The 27,843-nt window shown below is 36.1% G+C and overlaps 1 protein-coding gene across 4 annotated transcripts in view; it reads left to right on the top strand.

Moving 5' to 3' along the window:
* The window catches only part of LOC131689034 (motile sperm domain-containing protein 2-like), a 130,723-nt gene that overhangs the window by 19,730 nt on the left and 83,150 nt on the right, over nucleotides 1–27,843 (top strand). Inside the window, exon 1 of one of the 4 annotated variants that reach the window (XM_058973784.1) lies at nucleotides 14,986–15,003. The exons of the other annotated variants lie outside the window; for them this stretch is intronic. The gene's annotated coding sequence lies outside the window, so the exon portion shown is untranslated. Of the gene's footprint in view, nucleotides 1–14,985; nucleotides 15,004–27,843 lie in introns of those variants that run through there. 4 annotated transcript variants of the gene reach the window in all.

Here is a 27,843-nt window from a genome sequence, read left to right as displayed (position 1 = left end):
AAGGGCGTAAACATTTGTACGTGCATTAATTTCATTTTTTTTGTTCGATTACTGTATTTTATACAGAAAAACTTTCTGAGAACGAGTTTCAAGGAATGAATATTTATGTGCGAAAAAAATATGCACTGAAAAAAAAGTTATGTAATTTTTCACTAAACTAAAACTAAAGTTGTGTTAAAAATTTAAATTGCAAAAAAGCCATTTTTTCTAATTTTTTTATATTTAAGAAACAAAATCCTAAAGAGAAAAAAAATATTTTGAATGTGATTGTATGATGGAGAACTTATCGGTAAAAAGTTTTTCTAACTATTGTTAGAAAAACTTTTTTACCGATATATGATATAAAATATTTAGTTTAATCATAAGACCTTATGGTTGAATAGTATTTTGATTGTTTTCGTATAGCTTTCAAATGGTTTACAATATCACCTTGATGTCAAAGAGTAAGTTACAGGAAATGTTATGGGCCTTTTGAAAAAGTTATTATTGTTAATGTAGAAACACGAATAATTTCTGAAAAGGTCGTATTAAAACAAAGGAATTATGTTGTTAAAACAAAATTTGAAATATCTCCAGAACTATCACATTTCAGAAAATTTTTCATACTATGTTGCGTTTCGGCTTCGCCTCATCAGAAACCGACACTAACTTATTGTCGGAATAGATTAGCGCCGGCTTGACGCAAATCCCTTAAAACTAAAACACACTATGTGTTTCAATCGAACGACTGATCAAACGTGATGTCCCGTTCGAGCAGAAGTTCTGTTTATGCCGATGAGACACAATGAAGCCGAAACTTGTCTTGGCTTAGCAGGCCTATGCGAAAGCACTATGCTATATTTCACCCTAAGGAGGAAAATTAGGTAAAAACCAAAATTTCTCACTATAGCATAGAAAATTTTTGTTATTAGCATTTTGATTTAAAATAGCGTTTAGAATCATATTCAAAAAGAAAATAGTATTTTTGACTGGAAATAGTAAGAATTACAAAAATATGTCAAAAGTTGTTATTAGGAAAAAAAATATTGCTTCTCCATGATCCAAATTCACAGAAAAAGTTTCTTTTATGTCTTTAAAACGATAAACATTAGATTTTTGACATTTTATAATTGGGTAACAAGAATAACTTTTAAAAAGAGCTTAATCATACGAATTAATTGTTTTTGTTGGAACAAAATTCCAAATATCTCGAAAACTATCGTATTTTGGAAGATTTTTGATAAATACATTTTGATTTAAAATGAGAGTTAGAATTATATTCTGTAATAAAATTAGTTTTGTATGTCAATTAGCATGAAATTTAAAAACATGTATAAAGTTATTGCTAGAAAAACTTTTTTACCGATAAGTTCTCCATCATACAATCACATTCAAAATGTTTCATTTCTCTTGAAGTTTTTACTGATAAAAATACAAAAAAAATAGAAAAAATGGGTTTTTTTACAATTTAAATTTTTAACACAAATTTTTGTTTTTGTGAAAAATGACACAAAATTTTTTTCAGTGTATATTTTTTTTGCACATAAATATTCATTCTCTCAAACTTATCCTCAGAAAGTTTTACTGCATAAAATACAGTAATCGAACAAAAAAAAATTAAAATTAATGCATGTACAAATGTTTGCGCCTTTTTGAAAAATTGCTCTTGAGTCAAAATAATCTTACTGATTGTGGAAAATGTTTGGTCTTCCATGCCGATGAAATGTGTAAAGTTTCATAGGAATTCAAGATGGTGGATTATTTTTGGACGGATGTTCGTGGAATTCCTCTAATACAACAATAATCTAGAGTAGTTGGTGCAGAGATCATAGTGTCGAATGTTGGACTATAGTTATTTTTGCTTAAGAGGGGCGTATTAGACCTGTTTACCATAGTCTTCGCAAATTTTTCCACTCATGTTTGTCACTAGCGAAGGACTACTGAAGGTTACGTAGATGATAGGTTCACGCCCGCCTCAGTGAGTACTGCTGGCGTTCTCTTTACATAGTCTAACATCCATATTTGCTTGAGCTACCCAAGAATTGTAATCGCCTCCAGTGACTGGGTCTCTTATCAGAATCTTAACCCTTACTTGACCAACATTTTTCCACCGCGTATAGGGTTCCAAAACTATTTTTCCTTAGAACTGTTGGCGCCATGAAACACGAAAACCTAGTTTCATAAAGCTATGTGTTTCTTTCACAGTGCTAGAGGCTGCTTAATATTTACCTTCTGATCTTGCCCAATCGCCTGAAAAAGGTAGTTGAACATTGGCATTAAGAGGTTAAAGATGCTATTGGAATTCTGAGTAGGAATCAATTGTTGAAGGAGATAATAGGAGAAGAGCAATATTGTGTCAAAGTCCAATGGAACTCACCCAAGTAACCACGACACTTTAAATGATATAAGGATAACAGTCTTAAACGAGTTGTCCGCGGAATGCGATAAAATGCTACATTACTGTAAATGCAACACCAATGCTGTTATAAAGTGGAAAAGGGCGATTAACCGACTGATGTAAGATTTGTCAAAACTAGCATTGATTCCACATTAGGAACACTCTTATAAAGCTTTTGTCTTCTAAAAGCATTACTGAAGGCTACAATGAAGCATGTTTCATTTTGACAGATCGATGTTATATAGCACAACATAAAGGTGATATGAGATTAAGGCTCAAGTTACTTTCTTTGAGCATGTGTTAGAATTGAACGCTTGGTAGTATGCGTAGGAAAAAATATGTACAGCTTTGCCGCCGATTTATCCTACAAAGCATTCATTAAACTCTAAAAGAAGAAAATCAGTCGATTTATTAGATTATCAGGATTAAAATCATGCAAAATAGTTGGTGTAAAAACAATTGACCGGACGGGATGGTGCTTTTGAAAAAGTGGCTGTGGTTTTTTCACTACGCAGTTGTGTTGCGTGCTCCGGGACAGTGTGGTGATGTGACGAAAAATTACCGCCACTTTTTCAAAAGCACCATTGCACCCGGTCAATTGTTTTTCCACCAACTATTTTGCATGATTTGAATCCTGATAAACTAATAAATCGACTGATGTTCTTCTTTTAGAGTTTAATAAATGCTTTATGTGGATAAACCGGTGACAAAGTTGAACGCATTTTTTCCAACGCATACTATCAAGCGTTCAATTCGTGTAGACGCTCACCGAAAGTTCTTTGAACCTTAAATAAAAGTGGTAAAAATGTTCTGAAATGGAAAAATAAGGGGAAATGAATGTTTTCCGTGAATTTTTTTGACCCTTGAAGAGTATGAAGCACACTAATTCACGATATAATTTCAATTCTGTTAGATTTTATTAATTCCTATTGCGGGATTCGAACCATGATCATCTGGCATCAGCTTCATATGAGGTACACCATCAGCACTCTTATCTGTGAAGGAAACTTGTTGACCGATTCATATTTGCAATATATAAAGAACGCGTTGCATTATATAGTCTTTGCTAATGCAACGAGCAGACGATACGATATATAAAGAAAGGTGCGAACATTTGTCATTGTTTGTATTTTTCTTTTAAATTAAGCGTGGCTCTCGAGCTCGCGAAACATAAAAATTAACAAACGATTTTAACAAAGATCAGTTGCAAACCCACGTGCGTCGCGCAAAAGATTCAAAGACTTGGTCAGTACCAATTCATGTTGATTTACAGACAATCGAAATAAGAGGTAGATGTAAGAGGTCAGCCTGGTATGCTGAAGTTAAACATGATATTTAGGAACAATCGTACTATACAATCAATTCGCGACAAATATATGATTTGGGCGCAAAAGCCAACTGTAAACATTCACTTTGAGGGGTGATTCTGGACAAATCCTTATTGGCCGAAAACAGTTCACAGCAAATAACGGAAAAACCAACCTCTCTCTTATGTTTACTACCAACAGCGACTATTGTCAAGTAACGCTTTGTTCGGAATTCCGCTCAAATGGAATGTTTACAGTTGGCTTTGGGATCAATTTTCCACCAGTAGTTTGTCTCTATTTACCCATATGTCAGTGTAGGTAGGAGTCACTCCAACCCAATCTAAAATTAAATTAAAATTGACCAATAAAGCTGGAAAAGAAATACCTTCGAGTGTTATACCTTTTTGCTTGTGTTTACAGTGGTGCCCCGTACGTCATCTGTTTATGCTATTCTTCTTCACATCTTACTGATTTCCTTCAAGAATTGAAATGAAAGCTGCATTAATACATAAACAAATGTGACCACCTTATTTTATTACACCGCGACATGATAAAAAAGATGGGTGGGTAATGTCTGCGACATAACCGGAGAGATGTAGAATACATAAGGAACACGTTCTTCAAATATGTTGATATTCATTGGAATTTTCGGACAAAAGGTGATTTGGGCGAGGAATATTTCAAATTATTCTGTACAAAAATGATGGTGGTCCTGACAAGGACCGTTTTTGTTGGCGTTGTTGGCCTTGGTGGGGAGATGCGCTGGCTTCGATTTTCGTTGGATGCTTCTGACTTCTTACTATTTCCGGGCTTAGCTGTTGTCCAGGAGGTGATTCTGACATGATTGGTGTAGGTGTAGGTCGTCAACCGGTTATAATTTTTCAAGCGTTGTTTACATTTGAAATTAAACCACTGGATCAATTAAAAAAAGTATTGGTCTGTGATATGAAAAGTACGAAATATATCTTCGGGTTTCTGCATTGACGTTTTTGACAAATACAAGATCAATGCATGTGCCTGCAAGTGTAGTTGCTTGTGATGGATCAGAGATCAAACGAAGCTTGAAACATTCATTCATAAAATAAACAAATTTCAAATTCTCTTGTTTTGAAACATCTATGTTGAAGTCGCCTGAAACGACCATTGGAACATTCTGATTTCTAGACTAAATATTCTACATTAAAAGATGGGTGGGTAATGTCTGCGACATAACTGGAGTGTCGTAACTACACTTGTGACGTTAATCCAAATCTAATGATATGCAACGAAATTACGTTTGCATGTGAAATTTTCAAATGATTCGTTATAATTATGGTTAAAAATTCTAATTGGGAATTCTTTTCCATCACCAACTATTTTTCTTTTTTTCGAATCTACAGCATTCTTTGAAAATATTGTTGAAATGTTATTGATGAAAAACTGAAAATGCGTTTGGCAACACTGCTCACTAAATGGATGGTGGGAAGACGCACATTCGTTTTGATTATGCTAGTATTAGTAGCAGGAAAGAATGAAAAGGAATATAGCCCGAAAACGAGCAAGCGAGAGAGCGATAGTAATTCGTATTCGCTCTACTAAACTAAAAAAAGATGGGTGGGTAATGTCTGTGACATAACCGGAGCATCGTGACTTCACTTCGAGACGTTAATTTAAATCTAATGATTTATGCAGTTAATCAAAGGAGGCTGCCAAAAAGTTCGAATAAAAGCACGCGACTAGTGTACTTTGCACGTTCTATATTTTATCAACACTAGAGAGAATCGAAAAAATAATTCAAAGTGTAATAGCAACATGCAATTGTGGCAACACTGGCCATGGGATGGTGGGGAACACGCACATTCGTTTAATTTATGATGTATTAGCAGCAGAAAGGAATGGAAAAGCAGTGCGCGAAAACGAGCGAGGATAATTTAAATTCTCTTTCTATCCACATATCGTATTTCTAACCTACTTGCTGAAAATTGTTAAACACCTCAAATGGATATTTCAGTTTAACTCTTATTAGAACACAATTAATTGGTCCTGAAAAGAACCGTTTATTGTTTTATTGCGGGAGCATAATTCAGACGCACTCCCCGCGACACGGTGAGCCAGTTTAATATATTTGGCCTGAAAGTTATGCGTTTGGTGCAGTATTTTGCATTCTCGAACAAACCAGGCGCACTATTTTGCATTCTCGAACCAGTAGGCATCGTTGGCTTCTCGGGGCATCATTACGACTGAGGTTTGTAAGCGTAGCTCGACTTTGCAGTCCTGTACAATCTCACGAACCAGACGCTGGAACGATAGCCTACAGATTAGTTGCCCTTTAGTTGGGGCGAAATTCTTGCAGGGCGACAGTTCCGATGAGTCACCAGTAGCTGGGGCACTGTTTCCGTCCATCGCCATTGCCAACTGCTTTCCTTCGGTGGACTGGCTGCTTGCTAGTGCTTGAACGAATACGAATGATGAGAAAAACCGACTGACCAATATTCATATATAAACACACGAGAAAGCACTACTATCGCTCTCTCGCTCGTTTTCGTTCCATTCCTGCGCCTTTCCTTTCCGTTCGGCTACCAATACTAGCATAACCAAAACGAATATTCTGTCTTTCCATCGCCTTCAATGTAGTGGCCAGTGCTAGCAAACTTGCATGTTCAGTTTTTCAATAACAACATTCAAACAATATTTTCAAAGAATGTTACAGATTTGAAAAGAAGGAAGGAAAATATTTTCACAAATTTAAATTCTTTTGTGTTATTTGTTAGCGCTGATAAAGGCTATTTAGTTTGCTACTAGCAAGGAGCTGCACAAACAAATCGATTTATGCAGTTAATCAACGGAGGCTGCCAAAAAGTTCGAATAAAAGCATGCGACTAGTGTACTTTGCACGTTCTATATTTTATCAATACTAGAGAGGATCGATAAAATAATTCAAAGTGTAATAGCAACATGCAATTGTGGCAACACTGGCCATGAGATGGTGGGGGAACATGCACATTCGTTTAAGTTATGATGGTATTAGCAGCAGAAAGGAATGGAAAAGCAGTGCACGAAAACGAGCGAGAGAGGATAATTTAAATTCTCTTTCTTTCGTTCCACACATCGTATTTCTTATATAGACGCTGGAACGATAGCCTACAGATTAGTTGCCCTTTAGTTGGGGCGAAATTCTTGCAGGGCGACAGTTCCGATGAGTCACCAGTAGCTGGGGCACTTTTTCGGACCGTCGTCATTGCCAACTGCTTTACTTCGGTGGACTGGCTGCTTGCTAGTACTTGAACGAATACGAATGAGAAAAACCGACCGACAGATATTTATATAATCGCGCTAATATGCACTACTATCGCTTTCTCGCTCGTTCTCGTGCCGTGCGTGAGCCTTTCCTTTCCGTCCGGCTTCTAATGGCCTAACCAAAGGAGTATGCCGTCTTTCCCCCACTAACTGCTCTCGTCAAGCAACCAAATACGAATAATCATAAAACAAACATGTAGTGGACCTATATATAAACTTTTCATTATTTTATTGTTCGGTTGGTCCACCATTTTGACGGCTCTGTGCGGGATGGGCTGAAAATTTTCACTTTTCCGAGTCGTTTTCGAAAGATTTTTCAAAACACAATTTTTTGTTATTAGTGCATGTTATACATACTTAAAATTTTAATACAGCATAGAGGAACATATTTTCAACAAATTGGCCTAAAAATCAAATCATTCTGTTAAGTATGATAAAAGTTATTAACGTTCAAAATCTGACGCGGTGCCGCAGCCGATATTTTGAAACGGGACCCCTATATTGAAAGCTTAAATGTATTCTACATTAAAAAATCAACATAATTGGCAACCTTTGAATTTGAAAATACAACAACACGGCTCCCAAGTAGCACGCTTTGTTACTGTATAGTATTTTTAACTCTCTTGATAACAACTATGTTATGGAAAAAGCGCATTTTGTTTGTATGTTGTGCAACATGTTCCTAATTGCAGCAAAATAATGAAAACAATAGCTGTGACAATTGTCGCGCACTAGCACAGTTGGACAGTTCTGTTTTAGGGTGGAATGGCAAACAAAGAGGCATTTGCAACTTGTTAGACTGTTTGTGCAAGTTAGCAAAGTTTCTGATTAGTTTCACAACTGTTATTGATGTTTGCATGCTTAACACTATTGGCCAGCTCTATAGTTACATAGTTACACAATCAGTTTAAAAACCCGTGGAAATTCATTTCAAATATATCTAACAATAAAAAAATATTGTGTAGCAGTTGTGTAACATTTAAAACTTTCAACAAGTTGCAATTGCTACTTGGGCTAGTTTAATGACGTTCGCGCTGAGAAAAATCCTCTGGTATCTATTACCTGACTTTCGGTTCGGTTTGATTTTTTTTCGAAACACCCGGATAATCGAATCATTTTCCTCGGATAATCGAATCACGGATAATCGAATCCCCGGATAATCGAGTCCGACCTGTACTCCAAATCAGGCCAACAATACGGTTTTGATCAGGCTATCTAAAAAATGGCAAAAGCCGTTTTTGAGGCACTCAGTTTTGTAAATCTCACCATCATTGATCACGAATGATCCACTACGTTTGCCACAAATACATACGGCCTAGGGTTGTGGTACCGGTAATACCCGGGAATACCGACCCATTTTTGTAACCGTAATACCAGCACTGAACAAAAGCCAGTACCGGTATTTTCGGTACAATACAATTTTTTTGTGAAAAATATGTGGACTCTCTAGGGGAACCTGTTTCAAGATAACGGCCTGCAAGATGACTTTTAATTATATTAATTACCTTCTAGATAAATCGTTGAGCTAACACCTTTGTGGCAGAATGAGGTGGGGCCATCATCATAATAATTCTAGAAGTTAAACATTACTAGCTCCCTTTGCACTGAACGGCATGTTTAAATTCCTGCACTATTTTGTCGAAATTAAATTTTAACGATCTTGTATTAAATTTCAGAATATTCACATCTAGCGCAAGAGACGTAAAAATTTGCTACGATTTTTTTTATTAGTGACATTCTCATTGGTTTCCATTATTCACTGGGTGACGCGTAATAAGACTATGGTCTAAGTCATGTCTGTATTTGGTTTGCTCTTAAACCTTTATCTATAAAAGAACGAACAGCGATTTAGTAACTAACAGTTTTAGACTTGCTGAACAGCTTCAAATGGGACAATTTGTAATTATTGGTTATCGGCAAATTCAGCAAAACTCCATAGTTTACAAGAAAGCATGGAGCCTTGGTATGTATTAGAGAATAGTAGGCAAACGACATAAAGGTCGAAACCAATTTACATGAAAGCAAGAGAGGAAATGCGAGCAACCTGGCCGGATTTACTGCCATTCTCGCTTTGGTTTGCTGTTGTTAATAGGGTTTCTTACATTTACCACCTGTTGAAGTCGACGAAAGTCGTACCGCTTAGAGGTGTGCGCCGATGCATTTTTAATCGGCGGCGGCGTAAGCGACATATTTGGCCGGCGGCGGCGGCGTTGGCGGCGTCACGCCGTTGGACCCTATCGGCGGCGGCGCGCCGGCGTGTGTCGGCGTAACAAATATTGACACCTATGTAACTAAAAAAAATCTTGGCAGTACAATTCCTTTCCCAAATTTTCGGGTTCTATTGTATGAGGCACATACAAACAGACGTTACAACTTGAAGAAAATTCTAAAAAAATCATCAATGTACTAGCGACATCTGTTGAACACATTGCACAAAATGTAATTCTCGCAACCACATCAATTTTTTTTAACTGATGCTCTAATAGTGCCCTCCCTGCTTGCGAAATGCAAGATAATAAATGAAAGGTGGAACTATTTTTACAGTAGTAAAATTTGAAGAACGAAATAGAAAAATTGTCGATGTCGCATACTACGACTTCGCATGAAATAATGATTGCAATTGACAAATTTGAAGAATGCAGAGTAACGACTGTATTTCAATGACCCATAATAATTATTTATTGTTCTATATTTGGGAAATTAAGCAACGGTGAAACAGTTTTTGTTTTGTTTGAGGAAATTAATTCTTGTTGTCGTTTCATTGTTTTTTGTTTCAATTGAGTCTTCTTTACCGTCGCTCCCGCAGATACCAGGTACCCTAACAGGAGGCGTTATTAATGGCATTACTGCGCAGAAATTTCACTTTTAATTATCGTGTAAGGACACCTTTCAAGGTAGACACATCCCAGTTAAGCTCAGCCGGAAATGAACCGGAATCCTGGCTGGTTCCAGTTCGTATTCCTGCTACAGTGACACATCCGATTCTAGTTAGAATCAGTTGTGCCACTGGATCCCGTGTACGAACTGGAACAAGCCAAATTTCCAGTTCAATTTCGGCTGAACTTTGCTGGGATTACTTCATTTTACAGGCTGGCGTTTACTTTTACTTTCTGTAAGTACCAAATGACCGCGATGATAAGGCATATTCGATTCCATGGCACTACATTTTCTTTCAACGTAAGATTTGCTTATATCTTGAATGCAAAGTATGCTCGATGTGCTGGAATCATACAGATCTGCACCCTGACGAAACCTAAATATACAGTTATTATCATTCATAATAATTCCACGACTTGATGTTTCAGCTCCTGTTGGGTTGAAGCTGATCATTAAACAAGTCTGATTAAAAATGGTCTGAGCGTATCTCTAGTTTTCGTTGCACCTGCACACCGCCAATTTCTCCAGCAGTTCCGGGGATCTTCAAATTCTAATCCATTGCATACATCTATTCAGATTCGATACACCGAATCAATTAATTTACTAACATCCTGTTATGTGCTTACTCACAGATCGGCATCGTGTTGTAACTTAAGAAATGGTTGTGAACCACTCCCGCCTTGCTCACTTCGACAAGAATGAGTTTCACATTTTCAGCCCATTTTTTTTGTTTGCATGAGATTAAAAAGACGGTAACGTTTTCGGATGGGTGCAGAAACTAAGTAACGCATTTAGCTCTGTGTCAAAATCTTTTCACTAACGCCACGTTCGCTGATATTGCGCATTTTTGTAATTTAAATCGACCGTTTTACCTATGAGTGATGAAAATTCATCTCGTGTTACGTCCTCTTTGTCTGTGATACCGGGCTGATGCAACTGCCACTGAAAATCTTTCTTGAGTGGGGCTAGATGACACGATTAATAATTTATGCGACCAGAAATCTTACCCTCTGCATCGCCACATCAGTGCACCAACGTCGCTAAAAGTCAAGATCACTCTGCCCAACTATTCTTCAAGAAAAAAAATTTCAAAATAGGTCACGATTCAATCAATGATAAATAAACCTCGTATTGAAAATAATTTTTGTGTTTTTACAAAACTAGTTCACGCAAAAAAAAAAGATTCCATTATACTCAAATGTTTAGTAGGTGGTTGTACCTGAATATATTTAATATTTTTATGATTCTAGTTCATAACTTGATGATACATTGATTTATATTAGCTTTATTGACTGAAAAAGTAAAGAATTGAATGATTGTGCAACGATTTTCGTAAATTCTCGTCGTGTTATCGTGATATTTTAGTCTTGAGCTTACCGTCGGATTTTTTTACACAGAGTCACGTCTCTTATAGTTTTCTTAATTATTTCACGGACATGAATTGTGGCTAGGTAATGTATTTTTGGTGCTTAGCGCAGTTTCATTTAATTTCGAAAATTACACTGAATCTTAACAAAAGAATAACAGGGTTACAGGCAGGGATGCCATTATGCCAGATTTATCTGGCACAGCCAGAGGTTTTGGCAGCTTCCAGACAAAAAGACAAATCTCTCATTCTGTCAGATTTTTAAGTTTTGGAAGCGGCTACATACACATTTTGGAAATTTGGGTAAACATGTCCCAAATTTTACAAAAATCGATTGATGCACATTCTACGAAAACTAAAATATATGCCAAATTTCGATGACTATGAGGTCGCAGTCAAGTGCCAGATTTTGCCAGATATTTTTAATTGAACTGCCAGATTTTCTTTGAAAAATAGTGGCAACCCTGGTTACAGGTCCTAGTAGTTTCCTTGTAATACTCGCCCCTATGAGACTGGTTGCTAGCAGTTGTACACAATAGCTCACATAGAAATTTCAAAACCAAAGAGTAGAGCGAATAATCCATGAATAATAGTCTGAATTCTTTGTAATTGTTTACGTAAGTATATTAAGATTATGTGAAAGATTTATTACTTTATGAACTATATCATGAACAGTTTCACGAGCTCGACTGGTGAATCGTGTCTAACATATAAGGAATCAACTATATCTTGAAAATGGATGTGTTTTTTTTGAATTTGTGGACCATTTCACGAATGGTGAATTGTAACTTATATGCTCGCAATCATAACCAGTTGACAAAGCAAGAATGGATCCATGAATTATATTCCGAGTGTCGTGTAATGATTTTCGAAAAAATATCAAGACTTTGTTAACTTAGTGATCTAATTCACTACCACTAATACCAAATAAAGATCAATATGTGATAAATCATGAATCAGTTAACGTCGTATATTCGGACCATAGACAATGTTCATAGTTTTGTGGATATAATTATGAGCTAATGATTTTCGAGTTCGCGAATTGTCGGCGTGAGAAAAAAGCGTCGGCGGCGCGCCGCCGGTCTACCTTTCGGCGTCGGCGTTTGTTGAAATTTACCGGCGGCGGCGGCGTGGCGCGGCGGCGCACAGGTCTAGTACCGCTTAGCAGTTATTGATTTCAAACTGGCCTAGATTTCGAAATAAAAATGCCGCATACGAAATATATCTTCTGCTGAAATGAGTCATGCCATTCCGAAGCTATTTAAAAACGATAAACATGTTTTTTTGATCAGCACAAATCAATCATCTGAGAATAAAGTCATCAGTTTGAGCATTCAATTTCACTTTGAAGGTACTATACCGGTACGACCGGTACTAAGGGCTTCAGCACCGTAGTACCGATTCTCGCCAAAAAGGGTTGGTACTGCAAACCAAGGCCTGGAAAATCAGGTACATCAAAGCGAATTTCGACAGTTTCTTCAGTTTGATACGGTTATCCACAACAAGTTTATCCTTACCCGTGAAATATTCCTGGCCTGAAAACTGCTTGATATAAGTCTCATAACCAGTGACGCAGCACCGGTATTTCGATGGCAGCGTCGTGTACAGTTTTCAGGTGGGCGTTTTGGCAACATTCTGCTGGTGTTCGTCCCGATTGGGGAAGTTCTGCATCTTGTACGGTTTAACTCAGGATCTTTTCTCGACCCTTTTGGGCTAAATATGACAATTACCAACAATCAGTTCCATTACAATATTACTAAAAATTATCTACCTGAATCGGACAATGTTTTATAAATACCAATTTGTTAGTATGAAAAAAATGTCAAATACATTTCTAAAATTTTAAGCAGTAAGCATTTTCTCATACGACGAATGAAATGCATTTGTTTAAGCTTGATATTTCTATTGGGAAAACTTAAATGCATTAAACTAATGATTATAATTAATCCCAACCGTAATTCTTCCCTTGTTAACTATACCGGAACCCTGGGAATCGCATGCTTCGTGCGGGTGACGGGCATCACATGTGATACATCTTTAACCCTTCAACACAAACGGCGTCGGAATATCAGCGAGAGTTCAAAATTATTCTGGAATGGCACTGTGATTCACAATTGTTTTCTCGCAAGCGCGTTTCAATCGTGCAGTATACCTTGGTTAATAACTGGTGCGAACAGAAATCGACGAGGTAATTGCTAAATCACCTGGTATGCTGAGAAAAACAGGTTGACGATATCCGCTCAAGGGTTCGGATCGATGATGAATGACGCGAAAAAATCACCATAAAGTAAGTGATACAAGCAGTCAGCCACGCTACGTTTTGTGCAACAACAACAAAAAAATAATAACAAATCGCTCGATCATCTCTAGGTAATTGGTTTAGGACGCAGTTAGTGCACTGTTTCGCTTCCCAGACATTAGGGTCCAATTGTGTTTGAAGTAAGATGATTGATATGCGAACGAATTCTTCTTGTGAGAAGAACAGTCACACAGTCGAGTCTTATAGAGTAGTTAACGTATTTTACATATAGCGACCATTCACTTTGTTGAAACTAGAATCATTACATCGTACTATAGTACATCGTTGGGTGAATATACACTCACTATAGCTGATTTCGTTCTTTCCGCGTAGCCGTAGAAATAGTCCCTGTACGGACGATATTTGTGCCTAGTGTATATTCTCCCAACGATTTATTGTAGTACGATGTAATAACTCTAATTTCAACAAGGTGAATGGTCGCTATATGTACAATACGTTAACTACTCTAGAGAACTCTATAAGACTAGACTGTGTGACTTGGTGAAACAGATGCTAGAAAAACGCATACATTTTTCGAATATGAACTCCAAGACCAGCTTAATTCGTTCTTTTACCTCCGTGTATAAATCAAACACTTTTATGCAGTGTTGTTTAATTTCATTGACTATGTACTAGAAGGAAAATTTATCAACCCTCCGCAAGTTGCGCTAATGGCCCACTGAACGAGCAGCCGCTGTTGCCCTAAGACGATTTCGCTAGATTTTCAGAGCAATGTGCACTCAGTGCACTAGCGCGACTGCCGGAAGGTTAAAAAACTCATAAAACGAACGCCAAAAATTGTCCATGTCGCTTCCGTTCAAATCCAAAACACAGAAATCAGTATCGTGTATGACATCCCTTCGCATCAAGGACACATTACACTACGCATCAAGGACACATTCCACCAATAGAACCTACTTTTGGTTTGTCTCTGGGGCTTTTTTCCCATTCCTCCACTGTTTTAGTAGATTCTTGTTAGTAATTGAATACTTCTGAATTTTTCGCTCGAAATAGTCCTATAAATGTTACCTATAATCCCATAAATACTCACTTGTACTTGAGCAGTTCGCTCAACTTTTTATCGAAAATCTTATTAAACTTGTGACTAGCTTAAAAAACCGTGGTTGTTATAAAAAGCCTACTGAACGGACAATTTCTGCGCGTAGTGTAGCGTGTATTGCGCGTCTAATGTATCTAAATTGCAAATGTTAGCGATAGAAGAAATATCCTACCTTTCTGTTAGGAGGGTTTCATCGACTATTGGGAATAAAATGAATGGTCGGAACGATGACAATGCAAAAAGGGCTAACGAAGAGCAACATTGTCAGTCGTCAGTTAGTACTTAAGCAGTTATATTAGCAGTAAGCGGAATTTGATGACACCAGCAAATCAGCAACGACGCAGATTTTAGTTTCTCGCAACTGAAGTTGATGCCTTCTGTCGAATTCAGTGTGTTCCGATTTCTTATTACCGTGAAAGCACATAATTCCGCGCACCTAAGGTATGAGTAAATCTAAATTCGTTATGAAAAATCAATCCAAATTGTTAGAGTTATGCAATTGGTCCCACTGGCTAGCAATTTTATCATATTTTCTAGGGAAAATTATAATAACAGGAGAATTTAAACAGAATTTCACAAAAATTACAAAAATGAAAGATGTGTTGTTGCACCAAATTCCGCGCATCATGTACTGCACTGAATGAAATTCCGCACACAGGTGCTTCAAATTCCGCGCAGCGCGATATTTAACAGAATTCCAACAAAAGTGGAAACTCATCTACATCTATTGGATTTTTTATGAACGTATATTTCAAGAATACGAAAAACTATCTGAATAGAATTTTTACTCAATGTTAGGGCATCGTTTGAATAACGTTAACTTAGGTAACCGTGGTGAAGATAATTTCCATTGAACCACGGCACAGTGGCACCTGCTCATACAAAGTTGTGACAAAATTATAAAAATTGGTTTATGTGGCTAAAAATTGGGGTTTTAACTAATTTTAAGTCGCTGAATCCATGTCTGATATCAGTTTTGAAATTGTATCATTCATTTTTTTCGACTACTTTTATGTAAACCCATTTGAAACCCATTCGGAATAAAACCGTAGAAGCACGGATAAGGATTCAATCGAAATTCATAAATAGATTCTATTGGAACGCTAAGAAAACTTCAATCGGAATCCTGGAAAGTATCCAAACAGAATCCTGAGAAGCATGTCATCCTTATCCCAAGAGAGTGCTAGAAACCGACTGAGCAAAGTAGGTATAATGACATTTTTTGTGTCAAAAAGGCCTGCAGTAACCGATGTGTGTATTACAAGAAAAATGTAGATACTTTTAGTTTAAAACTAAAATGTTGCATATTTGGCAACACTGCCGTTTAAAAATATAGTATTTTTCAAGATTCCTTGAACAAATCCTTCAAAAATCATCTTGCAGATTGATTCTAGTGCAAACAGTACAAGAGATATAATCCGAAGGAAAACAATTTTTTTAGCAATTTGTTAAAATTAAGAGTGTTCCCATGGACCGAGGGGTAGTTCAAATGATACAATAATTTAAGTTATTATATATTGGCTCTAGATGAACAATTTCTTTAAAACTGGTTCCAATCCGTGAAGGTCGATTCCAAGTTTTGGTTTTTATGGCCACTTTGCGCGGAATAACCCATATATGAGCTATTTTCAGGCTTGCCAAAATTTGAGACTCTATCACGGAAAAAAATTGTTCCCAAAATCGTGAATAAAGTGCCATGAATTCTGGAACAATCACGTTTTTACGTTACGAAAACAGGACCTTGACCAAAAATCATGACTTTTATAATTATGTTCAATTTCCCTTCGGTAACCCCCGCATAACGCTTTCATTTGTGAAAATATTTGTTTTTGTTTTGTGAACTTCAGTCACGGTTTCCACCAATAACTAGTTGATAACTTTATGAACATTATTCAAAAAACCAAAGGTTAATTCATGATTTTTTCAGTTATAGGAACAATAGTTCACAAAATCAAAATATTCAGGCTATTTTTTCGTGAACTATTTCACGAAATTCGGAATTTTATTCATGAATCCATTCAATCCTCGTGAACTAATTCATGATCCCTGATATATTAGTCACGAGCCAATATCCATGCTCGTGAAATGGTTCACAAAATCATCAAATATTATTCATGCATTCGTAAACTGGTTCATGCTTCCTAACATATTAGTCACGATCCAATATCCGTACTCGTGAAATAGTTCACGAAATCTTGAAATATTCATGTATTCGTGAACTGGTTCATGATTCCCAATACATTAGCTACGATGCAATATCCGTGCTCGTGAAATAGGTAACGAAATCATGAAATATTATTCATGTATTCGTGAACTGGTCCATGATACCTAGTATAATAATCACAACTTATCATTCTTTTTCGTGAAAAAATTCACGAAATCATAAAATATTATTCATGTATTCGAGAACTGGTTCAAGATTCTTAGTACATGATTTACGATCTATCTAGTATCTAATCATTTACAATTTCATGTACCATAGTAATGAAATTTTTAGGTGAACTCTTTCACAAAATTTGGTGTATTATTCGTGGAATCATTTTTGTTCCATGCACTTTTTTATGAAATACCCAGTTGCTAGCGAGTGCGACTAATAATAGGTACGAGCTGTAGATATAAAAGAAAACTATTAGGACCTTGAACATCATTATTCATTTGATAAGGATCATTGTGATGTCCGGACTGAAAAAGAAAACTGCACTAAGGACCCCAAATAGTGTGCGTGATATAGTTCACAGAACCAGATATTGCGAATGAGTCTTATTTTAATAATCCAGTTCATATTGCCACGTTATTCCGAGTAAAAAAACCGTTAGTAACCTAAACATAATAGATCACGATAAGGCGAAGAGAATTTACGAATACCATGATAAAACTGCTGATATCATGAACATTAGTTACATTACTCTTTGAAAGTAAGCTCTGAAATAAAATATCATGATAACATGATAACAGAAATTACGAAAATCGTGACCAAGATCCTGAAATCATGAACACAAATCACACAACTAGAGACAAAAATATCTAAAATCATGACTAAGATCCTGAAATCATGAACATGAACTGCTCTATTCATAATTAAAATATCACGATAACATGAGATCCTGAAATCATGAACAAAAATCACACAACTCGTGACAAAAATATTTGAAATCGTGACAAAGATCCTAAAATTATGAACATGAATCACTCTACTAATGACTAAAATATCACGATAACGTGAATGGAAATTACGAACATCGCTACAAAGATCTTGAAATCATGCACTTTAATCCGCTAACGTCATGAGAATTCACAAGAATCGCGAATAAGCTCTTGAAATCATGAACAACGTTTGTCTGTCGACTGTGTATTCCCAAATCATGAACAAGAATCACAACAAAAACTAAACATGTCCAGGGAACAACAACAGTAACCGAAACAAACATTCTAATGTAACGCCATGTATATATTCGGGGCAAACTGGTTTTTAGAAAACACAAATAGTTTCATGAATACGAGGTGTATTATTCATAATTTCAGGAATTTGGTGACGGTTTTCGTAAATCGTTCAGTTTACGAAATCGTGACCTTTTGTTCATGAAATTATGAACAAATTTTTATTCGTGCAGACCCCCAATTCCCCAAAAAAGTTCTATTGACCGCAATGAATTTTTCCGAAACACCCAGATAATCGAATCATGGATAATCGAGTCCGATCTGTATTGGCTAAATCCAACTTTCAATTGAAATAAAATTGGCTGCTTAAAATATCTGCTAATTCGCCTCACTCACTTAGGGCCGATTTCTTTACCCTCGCTTAGCGCTTAAGCCAGGTTTAAACGTACTGCTGAACCTGGTATAAAAGTTGCACATTGTAATGCATAATATATAATTTAAACAACAAAAACGAATAATGCAAAAAAAAAATCCGGTGAGCTCCTGCGAGACGGCTACTTGCATAATTTATTATTTTTTCCATACATTGAATAGTATACAAGTTATCTGTGATTATAACATATTTAATTTTATGAAATTCGTAAGTTTAAAAATTCATGATTTAAATAAATATCATATTCAGCCAGTACAAATAATTATTAATTATTTTTAGCTAGAGAATGCAAAGCAATTTTTGGAAGAAATAATAGTTTTGGTTGTAAATCCAACGTGGCTTGACCCATATGTATATTGAAAATGGCAGTCAAAACTGACGAAGAATTGTTTTAGAATGTTATGTCAGCTAGTCGGTGCTACGCAGGACCCGCGTATGGCGTGGGTAGTAATAGTAGTACTACCCATTCGACAATATCAGGAATGGTAGAAATCCACTCGAAAGTTTAGAACAAACCTAAATTTTGAAATCTCTCCCGCGCACATAATGCACAAGTCTGAAATCCTCGATGTATCACGATTTCATCAACACAAACGCACCGTGAGTTATTTTATGTGATTGTGATGCAAGCAAGTGCGTTGTGAAAATACGGCACTCCATGCTTATCATACTACTCACTTGGGCAAAACGTGTGGTGCCGCTCCTGTTCCTCCATGTTGATAAAGGAAAGAACGATGAACCGATTATGAATATGCAAATCTCTTTTTAAATATACATACATATAGACCCCCTTAATCGCAGGCTCGCTAATCTAACGAGCAAAGATCGCAAATCAGAAGCTGTGTAAACAAAAGGGGCGCCTGAAGAAAATCGCACACGTGATGATGATCTATCTATGTGATTGGATTGAAGCTATTGAAATTGAGCTACCGGGAGCTGTTTAAACAACTAGCTCCACATTCGACTTGAAAGAACCAACGGACCTTTGCACGAGGTAAAGCTGCTACTTAATATTTAACTGCAGCCCGGAGACGACAGCTCCCATATATTGAACTCATAAACAAATTTTGTGGTGATTTGGTGATGTCATGGCGGCTCGAATGGAACAAAATTTAAAAAAGGCGCATCCCATCTATTATTTTCTATATCTGTAAAAAGTGAACAATTTAAGCATTTTTTCACCAAATTTACTTCGCTGTTCAAATTAGAAACTGTCCATACCTTAATAGAAACATAGATTCCATTTTGGATCTAAAAATCCAAGAAAAATAAATCGATTTTCAGAAATACAAGAAGATGGCTTTCAAAATCGAGCCGCTTCCACTTATATCGAAATTTCCGAAAATCTTCGGGATCGAACCAACATGAAATCCTCCGGTAGACGCCGTTCAATTAGTTTTCTGACGGGCTGGAGCTGAGTAATATGCGAAATGAATTCTGAAGGGATCCGTACCAAAACCATCGCAAAATCTTTTGGACAGAATTATTGCAAAAGTCGAACAAAACTCTGGCAAGAGTCGAACATAATTGTATATTCCTGGCAGCATACTTGCTAAAACCGAGCACTACCGGTTTGCTGCCAGAATTCTGGTAAAAGCGCACAAATTCTATCCAAAACCAATTTTGCTACTGTGTAGAAAATCCTACATATTTCGTTTATATTCCCAAACAAAATTCTAGAATTCTTGACGTTCTTAATTAATTTGAAACAAGATGTCATATGTTCACGAATTGTTAGGCTTGGTGATTTACTTTCATTGGCCAAAATGATTTTCATTTATATTTCTCGGCAAAAAGCACGAATGATTTACCGATTACACACTTCACACAACAATAAAACCAAAAAACGACTTCCAGTTAAATTTATAACAAGATTTATGTACCTTGCTGACAGTTTCCAATTAGGGATAAATTTATTCTCTAATAATTGTTTTCTTTATCCTCATTTTGGAATACGCTTTTTCTAAATGTTGTTCTTGCTGCATCGACGGCGTTCATAACACATGTAACGAAAAACGCTTTTCTCTTGAAACTATTTCGTTTCGTTGTTCGTGGTACTCGTCCGGAGAAGGCATACTAGCGCCACCATCAAATTAGTGGTACATATATGAAACAAGCACTATCTGTAAAGTTGTCCCCGGGCTGTTTAACTGTTAGAGTGTAAAGAACTCACCGTATTGAAGCATACTTCATCAAATCCAACCTGTCAGATTCGAAATATTTTTAGAGTTTCGTATCTGTCAGTAGGCACTCACCAATTATTTATTAAACTCGATCAAACACGTTTATCGCATGTTAACTTACCTAACAATATAAATAAAATTTCTTGATAAATACATCTTTCTGTCACTAAATCGAAACAGCAATATATTAATGTATCGGATGTTGTAAAATATACACAAAAAACATCAGCTGTGACCGAACCGGATCACAACGGATAAGTCGATGCCACGACAAAAACGCACAAAAAAAGAAGTTTGGAATACCTCGAGCACGACCTTGACTCGCTTGCATGCACATTCTCTTTCCAGCTTCTCTTCTCCGCGAAGAGACGTAGGTATGTATACATAGCTCCACCGACCGCCTCCCCACCGTCAATATCACACGCTCATGCGTCCGGTCCACAGCTCGTTTACGATCATTAGATTACACATTGGCTTCAAGCCACGAACCACTGAACTCGGCTCCGCCGGCCCGGATGGTGAACTTGAAAACTTGATTGCCATGTAAATTATTAGCTGTAGGTGTATACGCATATAACAACAATGGAATAGATGCTGAAATGGTGACCCTTCGGTAGCACTGGCAGCGGAATGGATGAAGCAATGGAACCGACGGTTTTGTCTTCGAGAGATATTTATTGATCAGATGAAGTACTGGAATCGTGTTTCAGTTTCATGTGACAAGTATGTTTATTTATATCCCCAAACAACGAACAGTAAAATTGTAGGCTGTTTATTTATTTATGTTTATTCTAGTTTATTCCAACTGTTCATTCAGTTTGTTAAAACATAAGTTTCCAGCTTAATTTGTTCAATGCCTATTTTTTTCAATGTCCTACTTTTCCTATATTGAGGCATTGTCAATGAGTTTCTGTTTATAAATATTTAGAAATACGTCCAGTTTCCACTCAATTAATAATTTTAAACCATCCAAAAATAGGTTTTAGATTGACAAAATAGCGCTTTACGTTTGATTTTACATGATTTCACATAAATGTTGTTGGTTATGATGAATGAACTTTTAATTCCTGAAGAAAATATTTTTGATAAATAATTTCATCTCGATCACGAACTGGGATGATCTTAAACTACGCATCGAACTGGGTAAACTGGAAATTTATGTAAATATGTCTAAATTAAGAATTCCACTTCATGTTTGCTCGTGGGAAAACAATCATTCGCAACTTTATTTCATCTCGAACCTTCTTCAATGAAATACCGTGTTTATTGATCTGTTTCAAATTTAGAAGCTTAAGAGGGAGAATATCAATGAGGCGGAATTTAAATTTAGATGGGATTAAAAATAACTTTTTAATGTTAGATACACTAAAATGGAAAAATGTGTTTCAGTTTGTCTAACAGCGAGAAACTTTCACTAAGGAATTAAATAGGCAAATAAAAATATAGGGGGAACTGGGTCAATTCAGACCTAGTAAGGATTTATGAGCTATATAACTGAAACATGTTGTGATTCACAAATAAATAATCAATAATTTTTTTTTCTTAGGCGACTTTTCCCGACTTTTTCCGTATTGTGTATAAACGGTTTTTTGCAAAAATACATGAAAGGTTCGAATTACCCCAACCCTGTTCTAATTCGGACCACCCATTTCTTTTCGATATCTTGCCTATTTTAGTAATAATGGTTCATAGTCTCGCCCAAAACAGGATATAAATAAAAGATTTTATCCGGCAGATCCAAAATCACAATAATGCACTTGATTTAATTAATTGTTGTTGCCAACAAATATCTTGTTTTTAGGCTAATACATTAAAAAAAGCGCTCCGAAAACTGAGAACCGCAATATTTTTTGAGACAGAACAGAGCTACATGACAACCATGCAAATGATATATACGTTTTTCATAATATTACCATAGCTAAGAAACAGCTGGGGGTCCTAATTGGCCAGCGGTCCGAATTGCCCCACTTCCCCCTACGATTCTTACCCTGCAGTCAGTTTGTATCATTCAAGGGTTTTAAACTGGGAATTGTTTCAGATTTCATGGCTTGAATCGTGAACTTGTTTGGGATATGATTCTGATGCTTCAAAAGCAAAAAAAAATAATGATTTCATAAATTATTAACCAGATACAAATTATTTTGATAGCAAGCTCAACTTGGGGGACAAACCATGCTTCCTAAAACTCATTTGATTCTATTGCAGTGTAAAAGTGTCTTCAGACGTAAAATTCGGATCGGGGTTGAGTTAGTTAAGGAGGTCCTCTACAAATAATGTATTTTTGAACACTTTTGAAATATTGTACACAAAAATTGTACTTATTTACTAAGTTTCAATTATTCTATCGCTCTTATAACCACATAGGGTTCATCAATAAATGGCGTAGCATTATATGGGGGAGGGAGGAGTTTTGTATTTTGTGATATGTGTGACGACAGGGGGGTAGGGGTCATGTCATGCTACGTAGCTTTTTTAAAGGGAAAAATCAAAATAAAAAAGTTTTATAGTGACAAGGGGGGAGGGTTACCGTCAAGCTACGTAATTACCAGGGGGTATTTAGAGATTTGTGATGAAATGCTATGATGGGGGACCCTGTATCTCCGGAACTGAAAGTCAGATTATGATGAAATTTAATATCAACCAATTGAAGCATTGCATCAATCATTTCAAATTTGAAAGATCGAGCAAATCGGTTAAGAATTTTCTGAGGAAGAGGTGTAAAATGAACTCTGAACATTGGCAAGCTCTCCGGGGCATCTAGACCGTCCTAGGTGGCCAATGTGATCAAAACGGTTACGGGCCTGCAAATCTAAGTAATTTAACACTAATTTCAATAAGTTTTGCTTCATCCAGATATCATGGGGATTTACTATATGACCACACTTCCCAACCAGTAACTCCGGAACCGAAATTCGGAGCAGAATCAAACTCAATGGCAACCTGTGCCTTTTCTTAGACTTAGTATGAGAAAATCGGATGGGTAATCTTGAGTAACCGATGTGCGATTGTTGGTCACATACACACATACATACATACACATACGGATACGCACATTTGCTGTACTCAACGAAGTGAGTCGAATGGTATTAAAGTTGCAACCCTCCGGGCCTCTGTTTCATAATCGGTTTTCAGAGTGATTGCATAACATTCTATAGGAGAAAGGCACAGTGGCGTAACCCGAAATTTGGTTTGGGCGAGGGGGGGGGTGGTTGATGAAAATCGTTGTTTTTTTCGAAAACGCTAAAATTTAATAATAAATTAGTGAATGTTCAGAAACAAAATTAATCTAACAGATGTCTTTTATAATTTTTTTGTTATATGTTAATAAAATCAAAGAATGCAAATACAAAGTGCAATTTTAAATGTTCAAAAACTTCTAACGGTCGAAATCACATAATTTCGAAATCATCAATTTTGAAGTTTTAACAACTTCGAAGAAGCTTTCCAAAATTCATATTTTGATATAATAATTTTTGTGATGAAAACTCCTAGAAGTGATTATGGAGAAGTAACTCTTCAAAAATAGTAAGAGATTTGGTGTCTTCAGCAAAGTTGTTGATAATATCATTTTATAAAACTTTGTAGAATTTATGAAGGCTACATAAATGTATTTTCTTTTCAATAAAACTTTAGAGACTATCTTGAATAGAATGTGAATTCTATTGCTTATACACTGCAGAAAAGATTTATCAAATACAGTAAGATCAGACTAACTCCTTTTTAAAGTTTTGTTTCACATATGGTCGGTGTTAAATCAGACCGGGCTGAATCGCAGAACCTTAAAAAATGAGATAATCATAGCACTGGATAAAGAATTTCTTCAGCTACATTTGACTTTTAGCTGGTTTGGAATATGTTACAATGAGCAAGAATTATAGCAAAAAGAATTTCATATTATAATGTAAGGGATGATGCGATTCAAACTTTAAACTCGTTTTTCTAGAAATCAATACAATGTCACTTAATCCAGCCTGACTTAATACAGACCATAGTCTAATATATTTTGAACGCACGGAGTATTTATGTTTTCTTCAAAATTAGTTATGGAATGTCTTCAACCAAGTTTTTCATTTCATTTTGATTATATGGGCGTTAACCTTGGGTCTTTCGACTCTTGTTGATTTACCTACTACGCTTTGCCCGCCATGTTCAATAGGGTGTCCCAAAATGACATCATGTTAAAAAAGTCATCGGGCTCACTTCTTAAATGGGTTACGGTATCAGGGCCAATTTCTTCTTCGGAGTGATTTTGTTAAAACGCTCCCTACTACTGGCGAATTTTGTTTTTTTTGTAAAATGGGCCGATTTTGGGTAAAATTTCAAATTCATGCTTGGTGAAGTGCTCCTGAACTGTCTTAGATTTTTTTCAGTATTTTTTTATTTTTCTGGAGATCCAAATGGAGAAGTTTGGTTAGTTAGTTTGTACAAATTGTGGATTATAAGAGCGGCAGAGCCTTTAAAACTTGGTAAAAAGCTTAATTTTTGGTGTTTTTCATAAGTTTTTCTTCAAAACTAGGTATCTACAAAATTTTAAAAGTATAGAAAATACTTCAAATAGTTGAGCCAAATATAGGGGCGTATTTTTGCTGAAGAAAGTGTACAGCTACGGCTAATGGGGTATGAGTTATTTAAGTTTTTGCTAGATATCCTTTTGATATTTTATGCTATTCATAAAAAATAACACTGTTCTACAAAATAAAACAATTTCAGTGTGCTTAGTCCGCATTTTATTTTTCGCAAAATAAGAGGAAAATTATGAAAAATAGCGTTTTCTGCTTGTCTCTACTACATCAGAATCGGTTTTTATGAGCATTTGACGGGTTGAAAATCATGAAAATTGAACAAATACGTCGAGTTAGTGGCAAGTTATGGCGTATATTCGTATGCCGAATTGATTAACTTATTCAGATTTTGTATATAAAGTCTCATTTTCATGTTAGGTACCTTAGAGTGAAAAAATGCAGAAGGGTTGGGTGAATGTTAAAAAACTGATCTTTACGTTTTAAATCACGCAATTCCCAAATAGTCAATTTTGAAGGCTTTGTATTTTCGAAAAAGTTTTACAAATGAATACAGCGCATCTTCTAGTACTAGAAGTAATTATGATGAATACACTTTTCAGAAAATAATTAAAGATTTGGCATCATTAGTAAAGTTATCATTATTTTTATAATTGATGGTACAACAATTCATCAAACTCTCATTAAACCCGATTTTCCTTCTATTTTCCAAAAAACAATATGTGGTCTAAGCATATTTGAATTGTTTTATTTTTTGGAATTATTTTTTATTTTTGATGAATTGCTAAAATGTCGAAGGTTGTATAACAAAAACTTATATAACTCATACCCCATTAGCCGTAGCTGTACATTTTCTTTAGCAAAACTACGCCCCTATATTTGGCTCAACTATTTGAAGTGTTTCCTATACTTTTAAAATTTTGTATATACCCAGTTTTGAAGAAAAACTAATGAAAAACACCAACACCAAGACAGTTCAGGAGCACTTCAACAACCATGAATTTGAAATTTTACCCAAAATCGGCCCATTTTACAAAAAAATCAAAATTCGCCAGTAGTAGGGAGCGTTTTAACAAAATCACTCCGAAGAAGAAAGTGATCCTGATACCGTAACCTTTCATTTAAGAAGTGAGCTCGATGACTTTTTTAACATGATGTCATTTTGAGACACCCTAATATTCAACAAAGTTATTGACGAATTTCGCGCCAACTCGCACAAATGTTGGCAGCACCCTCTCAGATTTCAATGAAACTTTCTGTACAAGAAGACTTTGTCACAAAAAGCCACTTTGCATACTTTGCTTTTCCAAAAATAATCTAGCCTGTCTTTTGAAAAGGGCCAAACTTTTTTACTAATTTTTTTCAAATGGCTCTACTCTAAAAATGACAAGTCCTACAAAAAATGTTGTAGGAGTGATTTTCACAAAATGAGTCAAATTTTCGAATAAAAATATTGAAAAAATTCTTCATTGACTCCTACACTGAGAAATATCGATTTTAAAAATTCAAAGTCGATTTACAAAAAAAACCTCATTTTTGATTTGGATGAAATTTTGTTCCAAGATAGGTCATTGTGTTCCCTACCTACCGTTAAAAATTCAAGTTGGGCACTTTCAAGGAAAAAAGTTATTTGAAAAAAAACTTTTCCTCGTCCAAACTGAATTTTTTTCAGTGTATTTTTATCCAAAACTAAACCAATGAAAGTCATAATCATCTCAGGATCCATTTTCCTAGCTGCTAGTTGCCTGATGCATGCAAAAAGTATCAGTAACGAATTTGGTATTCCACTAAGAGTTGGAGGAACAAATTTTTTCGTCATGACTGCCACTAACGCTTGAATACAGGGGCTCCTTCTCAAAATTTCGCAAGAAACAGAAGATAGTATTTTTGAAAATCTTCTGGTAGATTTATAAGAATGTATAACTTACATAACGAGTGTGAATTTTTTCAGCCATTTAGTTAAAAAATAGAAAAAAATTTCAACGGATTCAGTATTTTTTTTATTAAAAACATGTTTATTCATCAAAAAATACGTCAATGAATATTGTAGAAAGGACCCTGATCAGCCATACGACGCAACTTAGTCGCGATGCTCTCTCTGACATCCATCTTCCGGATACAATTCCGGATCCTGGTGGTTAACTGCTTCGTATCCTTGGCCCGCCAATTATTTTTGTACACTAGGGCACTGAGGGAGTCGAAAAAATTCTCAATGGGACGGCACTGGGGCAAGTTGGTCGGGTTCCTTTCTTTAGGCATATACGGTATCCTTTTCTGCTCAAGATACTCCAGCGTCTTCTTGGTGTAATGAGAAGACGCCTTGTCCGGCCAGAAGACGTACTTCCCATCCGCGTCTTCTTGGTGTAATGAGAAGACGCCTTGTCCGGCCAGAAGACGTACTTCCCATCCGCACGATGCACCTTTAAGAACGGCAGAATAATTTTCCCAAGACACTCCTCCTCGTACACTTGTTGATTGATAGCCAGACCGCTCGGCTAGAACCACGACTTTGATCCCTCTGTCCAAGATGGCGATATACAGCATTTTTTTCAAATTTATGCTTAAACTTATACTTTACTTCGGGGGTGGGGCCGACTTGTCGCTGGAATAGTTGTTGTCATTTCCTGGAATGTGGGTCTTCGAGAGCGGAAAATAACTTTCGTCGTCCAGCACGAACGACGTCCCGCGGTAGTTTTTCGTCATCCACCGGAACTGAGATTTCACGATCGCTATCTGCTCGTCCGTGTACTCAGGGGACCGAGTCTTC

This window comes from Topomyia yanbarensis, chromosome 3 (assembly GCF_030247195.1).
Source record: "Topomyia yanbarensis strain Yona2022 chromosome 3, ASM3024719v1, whole genome shotgun sequence".
NCBI classification, from domain to species: domain Eukaryota; kingdom Metazoa; phylum Arthropoda; class Insecta; order Diptera; family Culicidae; genus Topomyia; species Topomyia yanbarensis.
This window is presented reverse-complemented; position numbering and strand designations above follow the sequence as displayed.